The 26,091-nt window shown below is 41.8% G+C and overlaps 1 protein-coding gene across 2 annotated transcripts in view; it reads left to right on the plus strand.

Moving 5' to 3' along the window:
- Positions 1-9,352: 9,352 nt before the first annotated feature.
- The window catches only part of NSG2 (neuronal vesicle trafficking associated 2), a 78,375-nt gene continuing 61,636 nt past the window's right edge, over positions 9,353-26,091 (plus strand). The window contains exon 1 of one of the 2 annotated variants that reach the window (XM_075009519.1): positions 9,353-9,568. The gene's annotated coding sequence lies outside the window, so the exon portion shown is untranslated. Of the gene's footprint in view, positions 9,569-10,977; positions 11,052-26,091 lie in introns of those variants that run through there. The other variant, XM_075009520.1, reaches the window with a different exon arrangement.

Below are 26,091 nucleotides of genomic sequence, written 5' to 3' on the forward strand. Positions count from 1 at the left end.
GTGTGGTGGGGTGGGAAAATTGAATTGGTTATTTAAATAAGTTGCACCCTAAACTCCCATTTAAAGGTGATTCTGGAAACAACCTAACAAACTCTAGACACTCTTTAATGCCATCAAGTATCACCTGCTTTCAAGGCAAATTGTAGCTCATGCCTACTTTTGTTTGGAATGGGATGTCCCATGGGTTCCATTTTTTTAAAATACATCACTGAAATCAAGAAACCCCAGTACCCTCAGTGGTTATGGAATCATTGACAATTTTCTTCCCTGCTGTCTTTATGGTAGAATTCTACTAAGTTGTGCAGACTTTCGTTCATGTAACGCTTCTAGATAGCCACTTGAACTACTTCTGCAAAACATGCAAATAAGTATTTTGCTGACTAAATGTAGGTTGGGTTTTTAAACTAATTTTAGTGGTGATGAAAGATTCATGGCTTGATAAACTCTGAGATTGAAGTCATAGAATCATAGACCACTAGAATTTGGAAGGGACCTTGAGAGGTCATCAAATCCAGCCTCTGCCCTCATGGCAGGCCCAAGTGCCCTCTAGATCAGGGGTGCACAAAGTGTGTGTGTGGGAGGGGGTGGTTCCTGCAAGGGGGGTGTGACATTTCATAAGGGAGGCAAGCATGATTACCTGCTGGGTCTCAAGCTCATTCATCCCCTTAAAATTATTGAAATATGTTACTGTCTTTGTCTGAATTCACATTTATGTACCAATTAATAAAGTTTTTACATTCTACATATTTATTTCCTACCACATGCCGAAAAGCTTTTTCCATACAAACATATCCAAAATTTCCATCGGTTTGTATTACATTAAACAGGTTGGGAATGGGGCTGCTAATTGCAAGGTTGAAAAGTGGGGCCTGATATAAAAAGTTTGCTCACCCCAAACTAGATCATCCCCTACAGATGCCCATCCAACTTGCTCTTAAATAGCTCCAATGATGACAACCTCCAGAATAGATATGTGGACAAAGTTGGCAACGGGGCTTGTTGGAAGGAAAAGTTCCAGGATTGGTGGTATTGTGGTATAGCCTGTGGTTACTAGTGAGAATCCTGATAAGGTTGGGAGGTTGTCTATAGAAGAGAACAGGCCTGGGCTTTCTGGAGTGTGGCATCCTGATTTAGGACAGGTTGTAGGTCTTTAATGATGGGTTGCAGTAGTTTGAGTTGGGGATTGTAGGTAGTGACCAGTTGTGTTCTGTTATTCTGGGAGTAGTTGGTTTCTGGGTATTCGTCTGGTCCTGTCAATTTGTTGTTTCTCCCAATGACTAATTCAGGTTTATGAATGTTTGGTAGAGATCTTGTAGTTTTTGGTCTCTTGTCAGTAGGATCAGAGCAGATGTGATTGTACCTAAGGGCTTGACTAAATGATGGATTGTGTTGTATGTACAGGATGGAAGCTAGAAGCATGTAGGTAAGTATAGTGGTCAGTCGGTTTCTGGTAGAGTGTGGTACTGATCAGGCCATCATTGAGTTGTAGTAGAGTGTCCAGGAAATGTACCTCTTGTGTGTAGTGGTCCAGGTGTAAACTGACGGTGGAGTGCAGACTGTTAAAGTCTCTGTGGAATTCCCGGCTATCTCTCTGTCACTGGTTAAGTAGCAGTACAGCAGAAAAGGACCTGGGGATTACAGTGGATGAGAGGCTGGATATGAGTCAACAGTGTGCCCTTGTAGCCAAGAAGGTTAACGGCATAGTGAGGTGTATTAGGAGGAGCATTTCCAGCAGATCTAGAGAAGTTGTTATTCTGCTCTATTCAGCATTGGTGAGGCTACATCTGGAGCATTGTGTCCAGTCCTGAGTCCCTCAGTACAGCAAGGATGTGGATACGGTGGAGTGTGTCCAGTGCAGAGCAATGAAAATGATTAGGGGGCTGGAACACATGATATATGAGAAGCGGCTGAGGGATTTGGGTTTATTTAGTTTGCAGAAGAGGGGCGATTTGACAGCAGCCTACAAGTTCCTGAAGTGGGGACTCGAGAGAGGCTACTCTCAGTAGCAGATGGCATAGCAAGGAGCAATGGTCTCAAGTTATGGAGGGGGAAGTGTAGGTTGGTTATTAGGAAAAGCTGTTTCACCAGGAGAGTGGTGAAGCACTTGAATGCGTTACTTAGAGAGGTGGTAGAATCTCCATCCCTACAACTTTAAGTCCCAGCTCAACAAAGCCCTGGCAGAGATGATTTAGTTAAGGTTCAGTCCACTGCCTAAAGCAGAATCGACTCGATGACCTCCTGAGGTCCCTTCCAGCCCTAGGATTCTCTGACCCTGAGATCTTGATACAGTTAAGGAAGGTCACAAGGTGGCTCCTAGTAGCAAAAAAAAGTGACAAACTACCTTAGATATATTCAGTTCTGATGACCATTCTGTCTATCTAAATTCCCCTATGAGTTCACTTCACCTTAATATTTTTCACTTTACTTACGTTTAGGCAGGCCCAGTAGAATTTTAAAAAATCACAATCATTTAAATGGACAATGCCAATGTTTATTTTTAAGTGTCCAATTTTTATGTATTTTAAATTTTAACAGTTGTGAAAAATTTATAGATGGTTGAACCCTTATTTAATGACAGTAGTGGAGCTATTGAGATTCCAAAAGTTAACACTTTAACCATTAAATCACAAACTGTTAACATCATATAACAAAACATACAAAGTAAATAAATAGCCTTAAATCAATCTAAGTTTTCAAACAGCATTTTCTTTGCCTATCTGTACATTTAGATTGTACAGATGGAAATATACCAATAATCTAATCCTGCTAAGGCTACTTATCTTCTAAACAGGAGGTGCTAAACTTCTGAAGTGAGGGCTGAATTCTAGCTTTTGTTATGGTTCTGGGCTTGGCAGCCTTTGGCATGCAGCCCATCAGGCTAATCCACTGACAGGCTGTGAGACATTTTATTTACATTGACCATCTGCAGGCACAGCACCCCCCAACCCTCCCACCCAGCTCCCAATGGTTGCAGTTTGCTATTCCTGGCAAAGCAAGCTGTGGGAAGCAGCAGTCAATATGCTCCTACAACCTGCATCATTGCACCTGCAGCTCCCATTGGCCAGAAATGGGCTGTTGGTAGGCCATGCCTGTGGATGATTAATATAAACAAAGTATCTTAACAGCATGCCAGCATATTACCCCAATGAGCTGCATGCTGAAGGTTACTGGCCTTTGTTATAGGCCAATGGTCCACTCATTCAATGAGATTAGAACTTTTTATGTACTAAAATGTGGTTGTTTACTGTTTGTTCACTGCTCTTCTGTCATGGTCAGCATCACTTAGTGGGAAAATATACCTTTACCTCCCTTAGGCTAACTGCTCATTCTGCTCTTTGTTTCTCTTCTTCCTCTACTATTTCTCCATTTTCCCCTCTCTCTCTTTCATTGTCTCTTTCTTTTAGTCCCATGGGTTTGTCTTTCCTACAGCAACTCCTAAATCTCACCTCCTTAGATTCAGTGGTGCCCTTTCCCAGTTCTATGATCAGCTCTGAAATAGGCCAGTCTAAGAATCCATGTCTTGGTTAGGCTGCCACCCTGAACACCATTTTGTAGCAGTGCAGCTATTCTGGTTAAGCAGGGCTGGGCAAAAATATGGCCTAGGCAGGATCTGGCCTGCCAAGCAGCTGGATCCAGGCTTCCTGCTTGCCCTGCCCCTGCACACTGCTCAGAAAAGTGGCTTCAGGGCCTGTTTGTTTTTCAGCAGTTGCAAATCCAGGGGAGGTAGGGGGAAAAAAAACTTCACATGCTGCCAGTCCCCTAAACAAGTCCATTGGTTGGTTTCTTACCAATGGGAGCTGCCTGTTTTGATGCACAGGCAGCACACAAATTAACCCTCGCCCTCCCCTCAAGTTCCTAACTGTTCACAGAGACACATGGCCCCTCCTGTGGCTGGGCAGGCAGGGAACCTGCTTGAGAAGTCAGTTGGGCTGCTGGCTGGCTGGATGCATATATTGACTGACTTAAGTTTCAAACACATGAACTATAAGACTTACAAGTAAAAGACAAACTCCATTTAGAATGAATGGCCAAAGGAGGTGCAAGCACCTGATTTAATATTAACCAATATCAGGCATTTTTAAAGCCAACGGAATGCAGATGCTGCCTTTAAGAAATGAAGTGCAGAAGAGCAGCTGATCCATATGGTATTTCGTAAGAGAGAATTAAAAAGGAAGACAAACCAACACTCAAGTATACTAAAAGCTATCAATGGGGCTATAAATATGCTGTTATACAATATAAATTTCCTGTGTTGTATTAAAACACTACCTTAGATTTGCTTCTTTAGAAATACTTATTAGACCAAGATCAGTAACCAAGCTCAAAAACCATATTGATGTTACGATTCTCCTTATGGCATATAGTGACTTCAAGCCTACACGTCAGACCCGAAGCATAGCTACATCACTGATGCTTATAACAGTACTCAGCATTGCTCTAGTGCTCCTTCAGCTGAGTTGATAATGCAGCCTCCAACTATAGGAAGCTGGAGGTGTGGACCAGAGAAACTGTCTCACAGTTCACTGCAGCTATTAGGTATGTGCTAAACAACTCTCCATATTGCTATGACGGCCCCCAAAAGTTCCTGAAGGTGGCATTACATACAAACATTTATCAAATGGAAAAATAATTAGGTGGACATTATTTCACTGATTCTTTTTGGATAAGAAATAGTGATCACAGAACATGGAGTTTACACTGCCCACAAATACACTCAAAGAAAGATTTGTGAACATTTACGCTGTACTAGTATCTGAGGAAGGAAAAACAATAATTGAGACTTAAACAGTAATATCAGAGACCCTTATGAAGGAGTGAGTATTTAACAAGCTAGATTTCAACTCGTGATATTTGCGTGTCAACTTGTAGTGATATTGGCCAGCATACTCCCATTTTGCACCTGCAAAACTGTGAAGACTTTATATGTAATCAGTTTTGCCTACAACTAACAGTAAATGCAGGAGTGCTGGATTGAAGTTTCTGTCAAAAATCAAGTTTCCTTCTGGCCAGGGTAGATTTAGTTAGTGGGCCCTGGAGACCCAGCCAAGAAAAAGACCATTCATTCTTCCTGCTCCTCCCATTTTCTATTATTTTTAATTCAGCCCCTTCCTATATAAGATGCAAATGAAAATAAAGTGAGGCACCTTAAGTGTTTTTGTATTTTTTTTCAGACCACTTGAGGGTCTCAGTGGACCACTTAATAACCTTTACAAATATTGTTTGTGCCATTAGCTATTGTAAAGATCTTTCTTGAGTCAACCTGAATGGAATTCTCGGAGCACAGTTTGAGAGCTTCTGGGCTAGATGAAGGGTTGTATTTGCATTATGCTAGTATGAAAAAATGCATAAATGATAACTTAATCACTTTGAAAAAACTATTCAGCTAGCTTTCGTTCCATACTTTTCCTTGACAAATTTGTCAATAGTCATCATTAGTAATATTGTGTAAAGAGGCATTTTCAAGCATCAGTATTGCCAAACTTGTCCAATGTTCCTCATGGTATTTCACATATAATTTTAACTTGTGTCAATACAGAAAAAGACCATTCACCACAAGCATTTGTGACAGGTGGTGGTAAAAATATTTTCAGAATGGTTTCTACATTTGGAAAAGTTGCCTGTAAACCATCATCCAGAAGTCTACACAAACCAATTGGTGCTCTCAAAGCACAGTCCTCAGCATTTTCAGTAAAATGAAATGTTCTTCTTCAAGTAGCATTCCAATGGGTACTCCACTGAAGGTTTATGTGCACCCCTGCGCGTCCTATCAGAGATTTTTGGTAGCAGGGCCTCAGGTGGAAGGAGCAGAGCTGCCATGGTGGGGCTAGAGAGGATTGCTGACAGAGGGGATTATAAAGATCTCCACTCCTGTGTAGGACAGTGGCCCTGCACTTGCTATCCTGGAGAAGTGGGCAGAGACTCGTGTGCTCCACCTGAATATGATGGGGGTCACAGTGCCACTGGCCAGCTGAGTGCCCCCCTGCACCTCCATCCCCAGACATTCTTCTTCCCACCCCCCACCATAGGCAGCAGCCCCTAACTAGGTGATGGCCAACTGCAGTTCAATATTACAGGGGCTTGAGGACTTAGGAGAGAGCACCACAGCCATACAGCCTGCTGCCGAAGAGAAGCCATGCTTTCCTGCTTCAGAGTGCAGTTTTTTCAGGCCAGCTGGGTATCTTGCAGGCTCTCCATCCCCCATCTGTTGCCTTCTCCCAACTCCTGCCATCTACTACCATGGCCAACCGTCTTCCCCATCCTGCAGGCAGCTGGCACTCAGCAGGTTCTGCCCAGCAGCATGACATGGACTGAAAGGCTTCTGAAGACCATTAGGTAGCCACACAGTAGGCAGCTGGCAAGAAATATTGCTTTCCCGCTTCAAGATGCTACTTTTCTCCTGCTGGCTGCACGGCTGCCCCATGCTCCTTTGAAGCCTTCTAGACCATGTTTGCACTGCTCACCACCTTCAACTGGCTCTCCAGAGGCTCCTGGGTTCTCCCCCAGCTGGGTGGTGGGGATGGTGCTGGACCTGGTGATAGACTGTCTGGCCTTGGGGGCTCTATGTTGTTGGGGTGCCCCATGCCAGGGCACAGTATGTTTCATTGTAAATCTGCCTCTGCCTTCTGAACATGGTGGGAAGGATGGAAAGAACTTGTCACATAAAGGATATGCATTTGAATCAGTGAAGATTGAAAGACCAGCATAAAGCACAGATGCTCATCATACCATCCATTTGGCAAGCCTCTTATAACTGTCATCCACAGAGCTATTGACAGGAGCAGAGGAGGGATGCTGAATGCCAGCTGGCAAACTGTACTCATAGGCAGAAATATACATCAAGTTTTCAACTTAAGTGTAAAATACTTCTATTATCAAAATGGATTCTTCTGTTTATTGGTTACGTCAGAGAAACATGCTTGCTTATGTGGCTTGGGCCCTGCATATTTAAGAACCCTTCCCTCTTTTACACTCTTATCACCTGACAGTCTTAGATATGCATTCTGAGAGTGGAGCATTCTCAAGGGAGCTGCCCTCAGATCTGGAACTGACTGAACTCTTTTGTTAACCCATCAGGATCTTTACTATCTTTGTTTATTTTTTTAATGTGACTGCGGAGCTATTTTATATTCATTCATTGATCATGTGGTTCAGCTGATAGTTAGACTGCATGTACATAATCTATTTTTATTGTATATGGAATGGAGGCCATTACTAAATTTATCATGGAAAAATAATTATTTCTGACAAACTATCAGAATGTTTTCACATATTTTTCCCTCCTTCCATGAACGTGCACAAAACGCCCTTTATCTACAATGTATAAAACAGCTGAAAATCCTGGAGAAGGATTTATTGTCTTTAATTATTTCATCCTCTGGTTTCCACAGCAACACGGATTTAATTTAAATGTTTTTTTATATATGTAAGACTGCCATCTTGTGGAATATTTTTGATCAACACTCTCCCTTTAACTGCAGTGTTTGACAGTCCAGATGCTGTTAAAATGGCTTTTTAAATTTAGGACTCATAGGTCTCATTCAAAAGCCACTTAAGTTAATGGAGTGACTACCTTTACCTTCACAGGGCCTGGGATCAGGCTGTAAGAAAAACAAGTATTTTGTCAACATATTTTACATTGTAAATCTCATGTCACATTAAAAATAGTACGGGAATAATTTACCCAGTATTTGTTCAGTTTAACTTGTAATTTTTTAGTTCTTCTGACCAATTCAATGCCTTAACTCGCTAAAAAATATTCATTGATATTTTCAAAATGCTTACCTGAGTAAGCAAAATCAAAGAGCTTATACTTTAATATATGCTCTTGAAAATCTGATCTGGAAAAATCTGGTAAGTGACAAAACCCAATCTACACATTAGAACATTTTCAAATGCAGCAGATGCAGAACTGAATGGGAATATTCTCAATACTGCATTATGCAATCTTTTGACGGTGAGTCTACTGAGACCACAATTTCAAAACTGAACCTGGGGCAAAAACCTCCATACATGGTTTAAATCTGCATTTGCACTTGTAGCTAGAGCTACAAGAACAAGCTAGGGTCAAGTTTACTGGATTATACTGATGAATTTTAACATTGTATGAAAGCAGCCACAGTAAAAAAAAAAAAAAAAAAGTAAATTGATATTGCTATAAATCAAAATAAAAATGTATGCATAAATACTCCAGGTATTGGTAACATAAGAACCAGACCAGGTAGTGATAAACTTTGAACAAAGCCTTAAATAACATGGATCAAATTAAACTTCGTTTAATCTGATTCTAGAAAGGTGGGAAATATTTTGACAAGTGGGTAAATTATGACTAACGCTTCCACCACCAGCAGCATTATGGCACAGATGCATTAGTGGATTTTGTTGCTGTTCAATCAAGTGTTTATGGTAGGTTTATAATACAGCTTGTACTGCATTCTTCTTAGTCAGGCTGATTCTACAGTGACCAGCCATTACATGCTAACGAACTTGTTACCCAATTACAGTTAAGAAAATGGTTGTCTTGTGACTGCAAATCAGAGCTCACATTTTGGAAGTATGAGTCTTGTACAGTTGGTAAATTAACCCTCCACTGTCTTCCCTACTCCCTACGTGGCACAATACAGACCACGTTCTACTGCCACCTGCCTCAGGATCTCCAGCTGAGAATTAGATCAGCGCAGGAAGCAGCTGCAGAATCCCAGGTAGCTTTTAGAATAGCTACCCTGCAAGTGACTGAGCTTTTCCTGCGCCCTCACTCATGTTTAATGGGCTCCCTAAGATTCCTGCCTCCCCCCTGAATAGGACACTACCCCCCAGTCCCAATGCTCTTTCCCCCACACCCCAAATTCCGAATGGGTTCACCTAAGAGTCACTCCTGCTCAAACCCATTGGCCTCTGCCCGCCAAATCTCAAGGGTCTCTTCCACTTCCAGTGGGGGGGAGGGGTGTCTTCCAAACAGTCCTGCTTCCCAAAACCAGTGGCCTCTCCCCGCCAAATCTCAATGGTCTCCTCCAGTCCTAGCAGGGTCTATCGGACAGATCCCCCGCACAAGCCAGTGGGCTGTCCCACGCGGATTACTGCTGCGCATTCCCCTCTCTGTTGGTTTGGCTTAAACTGTCCTCGAGCCTCGTGCGAGAGAAGCGAGGGTCCGCGCCTGGCTTTCGGGCTGCCTAGAGGATGAAATCCCACGCTGCCAGGGAGCGCATGAGGATAGTTTACGTAAACAGCTTCGGCGCCCACCGCTGCGGCTCTGTGATCCAATATGGCGGCAGGCGCCGCGGCCATACGCGTTGTGAGGAGAAATCGCTGACTTCCGGTGTCGTAGAGGAAGCTGTGCCCTCTCCTTCCGGTTTGAGCCTGAGGCGAGGGCAGGATCGTGTGGTGTTGAAGGGTGAAGCTGCTCCTTGGGAAGCTCGCGGGAGCCGCTGGTTCCTACTGCCGCCTGGCACAGTAGCTGGCCAGAATCCCGAGGGCGCCGGGTCGTGTCCTGCCGCCCAGGGCCTGAGCCAGTGCGGTCAGGCGGGGGGAGCCATGAGCCCTGCCCTCGCACCCCGAGGTGGCCAACCGCACGGTACGCGCCAGTCTGCGGAAGGGGCGGTGGTCCCCTGAGCCTGAGGGATTATCCCCGAGGAACCCCAGGGGCTGACCGACATCCCACTCCTCGTCACGTGGCATGGGCGGGTAATCACTGTGGACTGTCTGGTTCTACCTGAGCCGGGCGATGCCGCCTCCCTGCTCTGTTGCGTGGCTGGTAACTGCCCTTCCACACGCAATGGCACGGAGGGGCCTCGAGTCTGGTGCAGCAACGGGGGGAGGCGAATGGATAACTTTCTAGGCAAGTAAATATCTCTAAGTGCCTTTGCTCTAGATTCGGTGCCCTGGTGAATGGCAGAGGGGCCCTCCCGCTCTCAGGGGTGAAGGCAGCTTTGTCCTCTCACTGTGCAGCCTCCCACGTTCCTCACCGCGCAGAAAGGGGACCAGAGTCACTGAAATCAGTCATTAGGCGTTAGCGTGATCCGTCTTCAGTTCCTGCACACTCCCTCACCTTGTTTTATAGACCCCAGATAGAGTAGTGGATCTGGAGTACTCAAGCTCATGTCTATGCATGTCTTCAGTGTTGTTTTTCTTTGTGTCTGACCAAATGAGGTAGGAATATATTTCCATTTGTTTGTATTTAAAAAAAATAAATTTTCACGTCTAGAAACTTCTCATGTTGCTAAAAAGCTCAGTTTTTGCCACAGAAAAGGAGTTGGGATGAAAATTGAAAACTTGTTCCCGCTCTCAAGGTGGGAACCTGGGCCTTGGGTGAGATTCTGGGGACAGCAGGAAGTCTGTATTAGTTTTACAGAATTATTAACCCTAGGAAGTTTTACAAAGTCCTTGTATTGGCAATGTCCAATATACTTAGTTTAAGGATGGTAGAGTCGGACTATCCACTATGGTGTATTGCAGAAATAAAGACAACAGTTGTATTAGTTTATTATCTAGTCTATTTGCTGTCACTTTATCACCATATAAGAGCAGTTCATTGAATGTGTGAGAAGAAAGCTTAAATTACGTTGAGTACAGGAGTGAAATCTTCATTGACTCTATTTGTACTGTTCTGCCAAAATGGTTTTATTACTGGCAGCAAGCAAGATATGACTTCAGTATCACTTTTGATTACTTTAGCTCAAACAGAATTTTAGTGGATACTATCAAGAAAAATGAGAACGAGAAGCCAATGGTACACCACCTGAATGCTTAATGCCTACACTTTCACTTGTTAGAGAGTATTATTTACTAAAGTAGTTTGATATATCAGATACTAATAATTGTAATGGAAGAAAATGAGGTGATAAACAGAATGGTGTGATCTGATATTTGTCAGCCAGCACCCAAAATGTCAAGTGTTTAATTTGGAAGGATGGAGAATCCTCACTAGTTTGGCATAGTCAAGCTCTTTATTTTAATTTTTTATTGTAGGTGACATTCAGACAAATCAGGCTGATAAGTTTGGATTCCCTTTCACTTCTAAAGTTGCCAGTAAAGTAAGGAAAAGGAGAAAAGAAAAGGTATAAAATGTGGGTCTTAAACTAACTTTTCCATTTTAAAAGATAAACTGCACTCAATATGTTTGTAAGACTGGGGTGTGAAAGATACAAAAGGGTTGAAACAATACTCGGTTATAGGACGTTTAATTTGAAGAAGTAAAAATTAGGATTATCTTCACCTCTTCAGAGTTTGATCCTGCAAGTTCTAAGATTTTGGGCCCCAATCCAGCAAAGCACTTGAGCATGTGCTTAATTTTAACACCAGTAGTTCATATGATTTAAAGCATAGGCTGAAATGCTTAGCTAGCTTAAGGTCAGAGTGCATCACACCTTGCTGGATCAAGCCTGTAAGGGCCAAATTCTGCCTCTATGTGTATATTCTAGGCAGTGGAGTTGCTTTTGGTACTGTTGAGTAGTTCATCCAATTCTTGAAGTTTAAAAAAAGACTTTTTAAAATGGCAATTCAATATGAAATTTATCGTATGTGAGGTACAAGTAACCAGCACTGATATAATACACTAATGTCTCACATACATGATTAAAATGGGTAATCTTGCCCTTTGTTTAATTTGATCTAGCCGCTAGCAAGTTTCTGCTGCAGGCTGGGAGCCTCGAGCCTTGGCTGCGTCCATCATGCTCGAGTGCAAGCACTGGTTGTCCAGAATGGGGTAAGCCCCAGTGCCCCAAGTTGAAAGTGAGTGAGGTTTTGTAGGCTTTTTTGTGTTTTTTGCCTTTTTTTTTCTTATGAGGCCCTTGACTGATTTTTGTGTGAGTCAATGGCTCCTGAACACAAAAGGGCTCCTTTCCCTCAACTGAAAATAACAACAACAACAAAAAAAGTGACTTCAATGGAACAGCTATGCTCCCTTCTAGTTCATTAGTCTCCAGAAAGAGAAGAGAAAAGTGTGTGATATTTTAGCACTGAAACTTGAAGAAATTTTCATTAAATTTAAACCAGATTTACTGTGGATAGTCAAAATGATGCCATAACTTCAACATGTTACTTTAGATACCGTAATCTGTTTTTGGTGTGTTAAAATATCTGAATTTATTAGTGTTTCAGTTTCGTTATGTCAGTTTGAAAAGTGCAAGTTACAGAGTGAGTTTTGTCCTTTTCAAGTGAAGGTCTATAGATGACATAAAGTAAGTAATATTGCTCTATCAGAGGAGGTCAAGTGGTTGTTGTGGTAGAATCTGATGGCTAAATTGTCTAAATTTAAATTGTACTACAGATCAAATCTCTAATCTGAAATGCTCTTGTCTGGCAGCATCTGTAGTCTGACATGATTTTAGTTAGCCAAATGACCACTTATCATGGGTATAGCCAAGTTTCCTGTGGTCTCCTAAAGTTTGTTTACGGTAAAGTTTGTTTAGTGGTTCTCAGTATCCTGTGCTGCTGTTAGCTGTATTGTACCCCTGCATGTGTAAGAGTCCAGGAAGCTGTGGAAGTATTAGTAATGTGCTACACAATATTGACCTCCTGTGGTCCAGCAAATTCTCTTATCTGGCACCAATTAGGTTCTGAGGGTGCCACACAAGAGATTCAGCCTGTACAGGGAAGGAACTATGGGAAGAGAGTGTGTTTGACTCCTTGGGAAAAGAATCATCTTGAATTTCTTTCATGTATTTCTTAACTTGTTGATCTTGAAGAGACTTTAGTGGCTCCCCAAGGAGTCACATCCAGTTCTCCTCCTCAGGAAGGAGAGGATTACAGCTGGTGAATAATGAGAGCTCCGGGGGGGGGAAAGTGAATTAAAAATGTAGACGAATGATCCAGCACTGATTTTTAGGTTTGTAACGTAAATGTGCTTTATGTTCACACATGTAGTCACTTACTCGAATTACAAACAAGATGCAGATTGACTACCTTTGACTACTCAATCATAGAAATTCAAAATCCTAATAATAGGAGATTTTAAAAACAAGCTGGCTCTATTCATTGAGAATGCTCTTTCTTTATTTTTAGTCTGAAGTTTTTCATGGTGTATTGAAAGTAATTTCAAAAATGCTTGAAGAAAATGAAAAGTTTAGAGGCAGACTCTTAACTTGTAGTCCATTTAATGTTGAAGGTAGGTAATGAACCAATAACATTTTAGTACGTTAGAGACTACAGATAGGTTAATACGTAAGCATTGACTAAAGAGCTGTAAATTTGGAACCATTAAGTTGTTACTTTTGGATGATGTGCTTTTATAACTCACAAATTATGGATTTTATTCAGTACTTGATCATTCTTACCTGTATTTTAGCTGTTCTCTAGTTCCGTTGTGTCTTGTAGTGAGCGTGTGTAAGTGGAAAGTGATGGTGGCAGTAGCTCTGTACACTCTGCAATATGAAAAACATAAAAGTGAATGGAGTATGTACATTTTTGACAGTGTAGAATGTGTAATGTACTTATTTATGGGTGCTGATGAAATAAGGGGAATATTTGAAGGTAAGTAATTTTTTCAGCTGAAATATAAAATTGGAAATAGTTTGACTTTGTGTAACTCATAAATAATCTCCCATAAATGTGAAATTTAACCTTCTTTAACATAACTTGAGGATGAATTTAGATAACTGTGGCTTGACTACCACTATTTTATTAGTGGGAAATGACTTTGGAATTACAGCTGGCGCCAAATAGACACAACTTCAATCAGAGTTGTTGTTGATGCTACTACAATTTCAGGTAATACAGTACATACTGACAAACTTAATAGAAATTTCTGGCTTGCCAATTTGATTAGTTTTAGGAAAGAGAATTTACCAAATCCATTAAATGTTCTCCGTTATATTAAAACTGGCATATTGTCTCAGTGCATCTGCATATTACATATTAGTATTGATAGTTTACGTCATGATGTAATATAAGCTATTGTTAGTGGCTTCTGTTACTAAACCTTTATATATGTTATCTGCATGAATTTTACACATACATCATTCTAAAATACATCCATAAGACTCTACCCAGTGAAAGATACTGCCTTGTTGTTTATGTGGTATCAAACTTATTGATGTGTATGCTTGCTTGTTTCCATTCATGGAATGTACACAGTAAACATACAGGTTTAACCCCTGTAATCCAGAACTCTCTCATCCGGCAAACTCCGTAATCCAGAATGATTTTAGTTAGCCACATGACCATTTATCATGGATATGGCCAAGTTTCCCATGGTCCCATAACATTTGTTTACAGCCACCATTCCTGGCTCTCATGTGTTTTGTGCTGTTGTTTAGCTGTAATTTACCCCTACATGTCTTCTAAGAAGCCACTAAGCAGAGGAGGTGTTGGTAACATGCTAGACAATATTGACCTCCTGTCATCTGGCAAATTCTCTCGTCTGGCACCAGTCAGGTCCCAAGGTTGTTGGACAAGAGGGGTTTGGCTTGTACACCTATAGCACTGTGTTTGACTTATACCCGCTTTTGCTCCTCTTTGCAAGCACATATACGTGGGCATTGACTGTGAGAGTTTAAGAGGTCACTTAGAGAATCCTTTTTCCAGGCCTTTGTGTTCCTTTTCTGAGGGAGGAGATTTGTCTGGAAGATCTTTATTATTGTTCCCTGATCAAATCTGTGATCTCTCCACAATCCTCTTCTGTAGTTTGGCTGTCAAAATGAAAGCAAAGTTGGGCTCTTCAGCATGTGAAAGTAGTGGATTTGTGCATAGATTTTTCCCACATTGTCCCTCCTTGCCTGAGTCATTGAAGGTGTTCATTTGCTCAGCCCTTATTTGGACTGCAGGATTTGGCACTTAAACAAGAAAAATAACTTCCTTAATTTAAACAGAGAGTCCTTTGATGCCTTAAAGATTAACAAATTTATTAGGGCATAAGCTTTTGTGAACTGCATTCAGATCAGTAACGTTAAAAAACTGGTAGGAAAGCACTTTAACCTCCCTGGACACACAGTTACAGACTTATTTGGGGGCAGGGGGAAAGAAGACTGCAATGTGAAATTGCTGAGCTGGAATTCATATGCAAATTTTTATCAGAATGGATCTGAATAGGGACCATGGCTATCTCATTACAAGAAGTTAATTTTCCCCTTTAGGTATTCTCATCATCTTATTACTGTTGGAAGTAGGCCACATCCACCCTGATGGAATTAGCCTTATTAACACTGATGTTACACTCCCATCTCTGCGTGTATGTGTATATCCCTGCCATCTGATTCTTTCACTTGGTGCATTTGACAAAGTGATGTGCATCCCACAAAAGCTCGTGCCTTAATAAATTTGTTAATCTTTAAGGTGCCACAGGACTCCTTGATGTTTTTGCTGAAATAGAGAAATGCAGCTAGCCGTGTGACTTCTTCCCTAGTTTAATTTTTTTTAAAAGATGCTTTTTGTATCTTTACGTATATGGAGAAATGGAGCATGTGTCAGAACTTAGGTAGGCTTTTTATATTTTTGAGAGGGATCCAAGAAAGTTGACTCAAATTCTCACAACAAACCAGAGAACTGTCATTGTTTCTCTTGTCAGATTTAGAGCCTTTTAAAATTATGGCGCCTAATTTAATCTTTCATTTGTTAAGGGGGTGGCATGAGCTCCTTTCTGAAGAGGCTTGTATTTATTTTGGGATTGAATGGACAGGGGCTGTTTACTTCGCACCTATATTTAGATACCTGTTCCTTTTATCATCCAAGGTCATATAATTTATCTTTAGGTATAATTTTCATCCACTGAAACAAACTTTATGCTACCTGCAACTCATTTTTCTTATGTTTTTATGTGATTCTCATTAAGCCATATTTAGCTGAAATTCCTAAACCCAATACCTCCTTTTTAACTAGCATATTTTGCTCAGTATTGCCTCAAGATAAGTCTTCCGTGACCTAATTTTTCATTAAATAGCAAAAATAAATTGAAATAACAAATCTGAATCAACTTGCTTCAATTTTGTATTGCAATTTTTTAAAAACTAAATTAATACAACTAGCAAATTAATCTTGTATTTTTTTATTTCTGTGGATAGTTTTCTTGAAAGATGAAAGTCTTTCCCAGTTCTAGTGGTACATATGTTTTCAGTGTAAAACTAGGGAGAATACAGTATAAATGAAAATTATGTCACTTAGCCTATATATTGTATACTTCCACAGGCAGTGATGTGAACCAAAGCTCACAGAATGATGTTTCCTGCGTGGTCCAAGTAAGTAGTCAGTCAAATGCCAAGGAATTTCAATGGTAGGATAGGTTTTAATAAAATGAAAAGTACATGCATTAAGATATTGTTAAAAGACATAAAAGCATAACATTTTTATTAAAGATCGTAGTCCATTAAATATAAAACTCAGATATGGTTTTTGAACATCTAAACCAGGCATCTCAAACTCCCAGCCTGCCAGCCAGAGTGGTTGTGCAGTCCAGCCTGGGAATACTGTGGGGGTGGGGGCCGGTGGGCATATCTGAACCTGTCCACAAGCCTGCTCTTTGCTGCCACTGCTCCCTCCTTCCCCTGTGGCACCCCTGAGGAATGTGGTCTTGGGGTTACTGAGTGAGGAGCCTGGTACATGGCAGCAGCCCTCACCCCCATCCCTCAGTACTCTGCTCAATGGCAGGAGCTGTGGGGAAGCAGAGCACAGTGGGGATCTTGGTGTGATGGTGGGGGTTGATGGCAGGAAGGGGCAGGGTTTGGGGAATTGGTTTGGACATGCCACTCCACTGGTAATGTCAGGCTAGACTGCACAACAGCTCTAGCAGGGGGTGACCCTTGTGCCAGAAGTTTGGGACCCTGGTCTAAACTACACTTGGGAGCAGAAGGAGGAATATGGGCCACCATCAGCAGCAATGCTTTTTACCTTTGAAAGGTTGGGAAGCAGCTCTTATTTTACTTTTACTACCTGATTCATTTCCACCAGTGTGTGGGTGGCAATGGCTGCGACCCTTCCCTCTCAAACCCTCTCTGGAACTGCTAGTCTGTTTGTGGTGCTTGCAGCCTCCTAGCTCTCTTATGCTGTTTTTAGATTCCCCTGTGCAGCAGCATGGGAAAGGTTTTGGTGTACACTTTCTCCTTTAATGCACTGGTAAAGAGTGAGCTATAATATATTTAAGAAATATGGGTCATTGTATTTTTAAAGAGCTGCTGAAGCGAATATTAGTAAATATGTAACTGAAGTGCTGAAGCCAGAGTTGTAGACAGTTTGGAATTATTTTTTTAACCTATGTAGGCTCTGTAGTAATATAAAATGTCTCTTCAAGGAGTTATCTGATATATAAGTACAAGAATTAAACAGTCTCAAATGATCTAATATGTAGTTTCAGTGTTCTGAATAATATGCAGTTTCAGAATGAAGATGTACATTAGTTTTAGTCAGAATGTTCGGGCCATCAGTTATATATAATTCTAAACACAGTGAACTAGGTTTTTGGTTTGATCTAGCTCTGTGTATAACAGGATCTGATTGAAGAGGGTGCACAATGAATGTAACTATATCATTATATCCTCTAATAAGTCATTCCCAGACTTGGGAATGCCCAGAGGTCAGTGTGGGCATGCTGCAACTTTCAGCAACCTTTGAGTTGTAATTTGCATCGGTCTGTAATAGCTTCAAGCAGGGGCAGCAGCTTTACAGACATTTTGATGGTGCTCAAAATGCCTAGAGACTTCACCCCTCTTCCACTCAAACTCCCATCCACCCACCTTCCTAAGGCTCTGGGAAGGAGTTTGGATAGGAGAGGGATGTGGGATCTAGTAGGGTGTTTGGGTGCTGGATGCAAACTCTGGCCTGGGGCAGGGGATTAGGGTGCAGGAGGGGGCTTGGGATGCAAGCTCTGGGTTGGAGTCAGGGTGGTCTGGGTGCAGGCTCTGATCTGGGGCAGGGAATTGGGGTGTAGGCTCTGGGAGGGAGTGTTTGTGCAGGTGAGGTTGAGGGGTGCTTGCTCCATGATGGATTCTGGGTGCAGGCTCTGACCTGGATTGGAGGAGGTGACAAGGGATATAGGCTCTGAGGGGGAGAATTGCAGGGTTGCAGGAATTTGGGGGTATAAAGAGGGGTGGGCTCTGGGAGGGAGTGGAGTGTGCAAAGGAGTGGGGGTGCCATACTTACCTGGGGCACCCCACTCTGTGCACTGCTGCTCACCTGCCATGCCTGTGCATGCTTCCTCTTCCCCAGTGCATTCCCTGTGCCTGCCTGATGTCCACACATGCTCCTGACCCACATGCTTCTCCCATCCATGCATGCCTCAGGGGCTATAGGGATGCAGGTGCCAGCAGCCAAGCTAAGTGAGCAGCTACAAGCAGCTCCATGCCCCCTCCTGCACCCTAATCCCCTGCCCCACGCCAGAGCTTGCATCTAGCACCTAAACAGCCTACTAGATCCCACATCTCTCCTCCATCCAAAATCCTTCCCAGAGCCTTAGGAAGATGGATGGATGGGAATTTCAGTGGGAGAGGGGTGAAGGGGCAGGGCTTGCCAGGCTGTTTTTAATCACCCGGGGGCAGCAGATTGGTCTGGGGGATGCATGGGGAGAAGAGTGTGTGAGAGCAGCTGGAAGGCTGGAAGAGAGACCTGACCCCAAATTTTGGTGGAGAAGGGCTGCAGGCTTGGCATGTTCCTGGTGCATGGACATCCCAGGGACCATTCCAGTACCTAATGATTACAGGATAACAGCAGCGCTCCAGCCATGTTGTTTCCCCAAACAGAACCCTTAGTCCGGGCTCTGTGAAAGAGTGAAGTATATAGGGAAAACTGCACTAGTTCTATAATACCAGAGGATTTTAGTACCATGGGAGATCTTGGCAGGTTACTTAAACCATCTGTAAATCTTCTTTATGCTGCTGGAGTATTGCAAAGGAGACTTAATAGGTTTAGGGATCTGAACCAGCAAGTATGTGATAAGTCTTTTTATTTTCAGAATTCTGAAAGGAGTCTGCATAAAAGCTTTAGCATTTGTCACGCACTATATAATCAATATTACTGTTGCATATATTTTTATATTACAAGAAATTGCTTCAGTGTTTTCATTTTTGTTTTCTTTAGGAAGAGTCCATCTTTGGATGGGTGTAGCAAAGAAATAAATGAAGATTCAGTTTCAAGTATTACATTGAATTAGTGTTCATTTTATATCTGATCTAACAAGGAGCCGACAATGGAAAAACTAACAATGATTTCAGTGAGCATTGGATCAGTCTATGTAGTTTGTTTTGTATTTTCATTTGAGTGCTTCAGTTTTATATGGGTTCAGTTAAATTTTCGGTTATTGTTTTATTGAAATCTTTATTAAGCATAATATGCCACTTAGTCATTATTAATTTTGAAGGCTTTTTCATTACTATTTCATGCGATGGTTTGTGTTCAAAATAATATTTGGTGTTAATTACAAACATATATGTTGATAATCAGCAGCTTGTCAGAATTTTTAACAAATGTGAGTTTAATAAAATACAGTTTCACACAAGATGTCTGTCTAAAATGAAGGAATCACTTATTATATTGGTTTAATATTTTTATTACGTCAAAATAATGTACAATCACCTTTCTGTTAATCCATCCATTGATACATTAGTCTCAGCAATTATTTCAAATAAGAATCCAAGCGAACCCTCTCTGCCTTATCATTCATCATTAGGTACATAATGGTAGTTTGTTCATGTGGGTGCCCTTAATGGTAACATGGCATGATTTTCTTCTGTTATGGAATCTTAAACTTGGAGTTTTGATTGACTGTCCAAGTCTCTTTAACTGGTGATTTGTGAAAATGGAACAGAGAGATCACAAAAATAATTTTTATGTGTGTATTTTTAGATGTTTTTTGTTCTTATGAAAGAGCAGCTTTTCGTTTTAAAATGTCTCAGCATTTGCAGGTATAATGACTAGAATTTTAACAGCATTGTGCTTTAATAGCATGCTAATTGTTGTGTCATCAAGCAGCAAAGTACCTGGGAGGGCTTAAGATCAGTTTTCCTAATGATAAACTGCAACTAAATACAGTATCTATATGTTTTTCGCTGAGTACTCTGGCTTTGAAATTCTTACTATGAATAGTGATTTAGTTTTGAGTAATAGTTTAGTGTTATGCAGAATAGTTGACTTCAGTGTGGGGGAGAGAACATATTCGGATAAGCACAGGCAATTTTGAGGTAGAGTAGCAGTTCGTAAGTCCTTTGATACCTGTTTATTACACAGTAGTGTTGTAGCTGTGTTGATCCCAAGATATTAGAGAAACAAAGTTGGCAAGGTAATACTTCTTATTGGACCAACTTTCAGAGAGAAATAAATACAAGCTTTTGAGCTTACTCAGACTTGAATACTTCCCTCTCTCACCGATAGAAATTGGTCCAATAAAATATACCTCTTATCTTGTTTTTGTATTTAATAAGCATTTAGCATCAGATTTTTTTAATTTATTGTATTATATCCAGTTCTAGTGTGGTTTCTGCGGAGCTTTATAGGGATGCTAAACATTCTAGGTTCATGTTGGCCATAATCCCTCCTATCTCTGATCCACCTCTCTCCCTTCTCTGGCATGCTGATGCCCTACCTCTACTCCACCCTCCAATCACTTTAGAATGCCCAAGGTTGTAGGACGGTATAGAGAACCCTTGAACTGAGTGTGTTCTCTGGGGCACTTTATGCTTATTTTACAACCCCTTTGTGTCAGCTTGACAAGTACAAAGGAATTGCCAAGCAGTGCTGAATAGCACCGGCTGTCTGAGTAATGAAATCTGGCTTCTGACAATAGGGTCATGATTTCAAATACACTGATGTAAACGGGAGTAATTCTACTGTAGTCAAAGTAATTAAACTTCTGAAGAGCAAGTCTGAAAGAAGAATCTGTTCCAGCTGGTAGACCGTGTACAGATTGCAGTCCACAGCATGAACATCAACTCACACACTTAAAGCACAGTGAACAACAGTCTAGCTACAATATTTTTTCTTAATTTGAAATACTAAAGGAAAATGACGATAGTGTGTATTGTGCTGAATAATAACATACCCAAGTAAACCAGGCAAGTGACATCTTCAACAAGAAAAAGTTGCCACTCACATGAGAGAAATTATTTTGAAATTAATTAAAATATACAGGGAATAAATGGTCAGACCTCAGGGCTGCAGATCATGTGTATCAGGGTTCAGAAATCAAATGATACTTCCCTGAGATCTCTTAACAGTTAATCCCAGAAAAGAGATGCAACTAGCATATTAATCTTATTTACGGGTAGGAATATTATTTTTCAATTTCATTTTCAGACTACAAGTCAGTTACTTTGATTGTTTTTTAATCTAGATTGGGATGTGTGCAATGCAATACAATACAATACGAATTTGAGTAATTATATTTGTGTATTGACATGCTTTGTAAAAGTTAGCAATTTGCCTTAGAGTGGTGATATTCAGGGATTGGTCTGAGCAAGTACTGCATTCAGTTTACACTAGGGCGAATGATTACAGTAACTACAGAGCAATGGAGCAGTCTTTTGCCTTCCTGAGTGAAGTTAATGGTGTGTCTCTGTTCTGGCTATTAGAGTCAGCCCTGATTTACGCTATGTGTATATGCTGAAGTTAGCTGCATTAGGTCAGTTTTATAATGAATAAGTCTGTACCACCAAGCCTCTTCCACTGACTTTAAGGGTGTTTAAGGTCGATTTCTGTCCTCCTCGGCAAGAAGAGTAGCACTAAATTTAATTTTCCATGGTTGACTTTGGGATAGTGCTGCTGCTGTGCTCTTAAAGTCAATGTTCTTGGATTCTGGGAAGTGTCCCACAGTGCCCCAGTGTGGCCAGTATGGTGAGTGCTTTCAACTCTGCCACTCTCCTAGGTACACAGGAAAAGGTCACAGAAATTCTCAGTTTAATTTTCTGCTTGGCCAGTGTGGTGAGCCCAGCAGCCTATCTGATCATGAGTGCTGGGGGCCACAAATGGGCTCCAGCAAGGAGTGTGCAGGAGATACTGGATCTGATTGCTGCGGGGGAGAAGAATCTGGGCAGGCAGAATTCTTAAGCAGCAGAAGAAACGCTGATTTTTAGAGCCCTGCAAATTTGTGTATATCTGCTTTATATGGTCTTCCCCCGCCTTACGAGAGTAATTCGTTCCTGAAAAACCCCTCTTAGGGCGAATTCTCATAAGTCAAAAATGTAATTACCATTAATTTCAATGGGAAAAATTGAATGCATTCCTGAGCCCCAAAATTTACACCCATTTATGCTAAAACAACACCAAATCCCATTCAATCTGGTGCAAGGGGGGTGGGCAGGGCATGGGGAGGCGGCCCGGCCTGAGCGCAGCTTATCTTAAGCTGGGAGGGGGCACTGCCAGGGGCTGGCCACGCGGGGAGCTAGGCAGGCACAGGGGGCCCCAGCTGGCGAGGGGCAATGCTTTGCTTGTGTGGGGCTGCACGGTGGAGAGGCTGTGCCGGCAGCAGCCGAGGCATCAGCGGCAGGTGAGCCAGGCACTAAATGGGAGGGAGCGCCACAGATGGCGAGTGGCGCCTGAGGCACAGCTGTGCAGAGCGGGCAGCGGCAGCCCCCTAACCGCCATGGGGGTGAGCGGCAGCAGTGGAGCCGGGATGGGCTGCTCGCTCAGCATCCATGTCTTGCAGAGCGGCATGATCTACTGCCAGGGCTTGGCCGAGTCTACCTCCCCGCACCAGACTCCTGCCCTCTTGCAGGGCGCCGCTGCCCCCCGCATGGCGTCTTTGTCAAGACCAGTGTGGCCGACTCCATTCCCTCAGTGCTTGTCTACCAGAGCCGCCAGCCTCCAAATTGGTCCTTGTAAATGCGAAGAAATGCCTTGTAAGCTGAAGTAGGGGTATTAAATGAAACTCCTTGTAAAGTTGAATTCTCATAACTTGAATGGGCGTATCTCGGGGTATGACTATCTGTAGGTATCCGCAGATGTGGGTATGGATAGCAGCAGTTCATTTTTGTGGATATGACTGCAGATACAGATTTTGAATTTATGTAGGGCTCTGCTGATATCTATGCCCAGATAGCACAGGCTGTAGTAGAAAAAGAATACCACTGCCTGAAATGCAGTCAGCTTATTAACACTTAGTCAAATGAGTTTAAATACATTTAAATATGCGAAAGTACTAAGATGTGGGAGTTTTGAGTAGACTTTGGGACTGTGAGTGGCACTTGCAATGGTAGAGCGTACCTGGGAGGAAAAAGAAACATGATCTTCAGTTATAGTGGACAATAATATACAGTGAACTATGTGTTTAGGGAAACCTCCAGCAGAGGCAACATCACTGTTTTAAGTATATCTTTAAGGCTTCCAATACGTTTTGTGTGACCTCTAGTTGAAGAATGACCTTATCAGGCAATTGTTTTGTTGCTCCTCTGGGATGTGGTTTAAAATTGATTTTGCATTGTATATAATTTTTTGTAAACAGGTGCAACTCACTGCTGTGATGCCTCCTGATGGTCGCTCAGGAATTAGCTGTTCCAGCCTCTGGAGTGCCCTCTTCCACCTGGTGTCTTGCCCACTCTTAACCTGTTTGTGTGTTCTCCAACCACTTATGTCAGCATCCACGTCCCTCCCAGACCATGGTGTCCTTCTCTCAGGGTACCACCCTGCTGCACACGTTCTGGGGGCCTCTCCCAGGGCACTCCAAGCCTCTATACCCACTTTGCATCAGTGACCAGCTGCCAGTCACTATCTAGCCCCTTACCTCAGGCAAACTGCAGATTGAAATGGCCACTCATCGTTGGCAAGGAGTTTGTGAACCTTCTGCCTTCTCCTGCTTTGGCTGCCACCCTGCAGCTCTAGTATCCTTAGACCTTTTCTCAGGCCCTGCAGCCTGAGAGCTTGTCTGGACAGAGTTCCCCCAACTCTGCTTCTTTCCTCCAGCCCAGCTCTGTGTTGGGAAGTACCAGTAACTTACTTTCCAGCTCAGTTCTCTCTTTCTCATCCCCTGGACCCCCTATTTATACAGCCTCAGCAAGGCCCTAATTGGCTGCTCTGTGCTGCAGCTGCTTGCTCTTCAGCCTCAGCCCTCTCCCGGGGGTGGCTTTACCTGTTGCAGGGCTAGTGTGGGGCAGGTGACCTGTTGCAGGGTACAAATAGCCCTTGTAAATAAGAAAGAAAACAGGTTTATAGTATGAAGTTTTTATAGATGCATTTGCAATATCATAAGCAAAGTTTGCATTTTTGACTGGTTGTGTAATTGCATAAGCATTTATGTAACTATGATGATAGGAAACTGATCCGTAAGCAAGACAGAAGAGCCTCTATTTTTTGAGCAGAATACACTTTCCCTCAGACTATAGTAGGAATTAAAACTATTTTAAAATGAAAGCTTGTATCCTGCGGAAAAGTCTCCGGAAGGGCATTAAACCTGATGAGATTTTTCCTTAAATACTCACAAGCCATCACTAATCAATTGGTGACAGCACCATGGTGATTAGATCTGATGAAGACAATGCACGTATGACCATTTTACTATATATCTGGTAGCCTATAAATATGAATACATCTGTTCACTTTTTCATTTAGTAGTGGCAAAAGATAAGGAGACCTCTGAGGTAAATGGGAATTTTTACCTTGATCGTGAGACATGCAGAGTACTTCCAATGTCTGAGAAATTCTGAGTACTCTCACCTCCCATTGATTTCAGCCCTTCTTAGAACTGACCCCTTTTGCTTCTTCTACAGGGTGTGTGGCATGTCAGTGAGATGTTGCCTGATATTGCTCTGTGCCTGAGCAATATTGATGGTTTTGCTCAGCTGTGAATGTTGCTGGGCTGTTTAAGAACATGACTGATTTGTGTGTGGTGTTGGTGTTCATGATGAGAAAAATTACTTTAAAACAGAAGTGTGGGAATTACCACACATTTGTTGTTGTACAGACAGGTAATGGAAAGAAATTATGAGCAGAGAACTGTTGGTCAAAGGTTCATCAAAATACTGAGAGATGCTGCTTCTCCAATGTGTTATCTATATTTTAAATTTTAAGAAATAAAAGCCATTTTAAATGTCCATTTCTGTTTTGTGTTTTCCCTTGTTATCTCTTTTGTGACAAGAAGTCTGCACTGTTGCTGTTATTGGCTTGCTGGATGAAATGGTCCTTAGTGGTGCTACCCACTACAATAAGCCTTACTTAAAAACACATATATTACCTTTTACTTTAATTGTAATGTTGCATTTGACCTAGTGGTGTCCTTTAATTACAAGGTAAATATTCCTCACTATAAAACCAAGGAGGCTGTGGAATAAGCTCCCAAGCAATATTGTAGAAGCCCCCATCGCTAGACTGGAGAACACACTGGGAAATATACAACAGGGAATGACCTTTTAGGAAAGCTTTTTCCATCTCTAATATCTATGATTAATGAAGTCATTTTAGTGGAAATATTCAACCATTCTGAGATTATTTGCTTACATGCAGAATTATCACTTACTTCAGATATAGGGGCCAATTTCATACCTGGCATAAATCTGTTCATTTCAGTGGAATCAGAGCGGGGAAGGCATACATTTGGCCTGTATAGCCTCCAGAAGTTGTGTAGTTCTCACCTTGTTTCACTTAGCCTCTTGAATGTCTTTCAAAATTATTTTCTGTGGAGGATTTGAAAGCACAACTAATTCAGCAGGATGGTCTCATTATTCCCTATCAACTGTCATGCATTGACTTATCTGAAGTTCCTCTACATTTGCAAGATACTATGTTTGGCATGCAGAATTATGATTACTTAGATCTCAAAGAGCTGCATTATTTTTAACTTGCCCTCTCAGTAATTCCTATAGCCTGCTCATACACTTCCAAATTCTTCCATTAGTCTGTTGTGCTCCCAGATCTACAGTGCAGTTGGCGGAAATGATGTTGACACATAAAGTATATGCACAACAGTGGAAAAATGCATTTGTGTATGAAATATATTTCAGGGAAGAAAATGTACTTAAATATTAATATTTCATTGACCGTGGGAAGATGGAGAGAGTAATTTTATAAGATTGAGAGTAGAATGATTTATATCTTGGGACACTTTAAGCTGTGTAATAGTTGGGCTATTTTGTAACTATCACAAATTTGTGGACAAGTTACAGATATTAGGAAGGTTGTGAAATGCTACATTTGAGACCCAATTACAAATCTTAGACTTCTTTAGTGTTACCTGGTAATGCAAGCAGTACTTCC

The sequence above is a fragment of the Carettochelys insculpta genome, chromosome 15 (assembly GCF_033958435.1).
Source record: "Carettochelys insculpta isolate YL-2023 chromosome 15, ASM3395843v1, whole genome shotgun sequence".
NCBI lineage: Eukaryota > Metazoa > Chordata > Testudines > Carettochelyidae > Carettochelys > Carettochelys insculpta.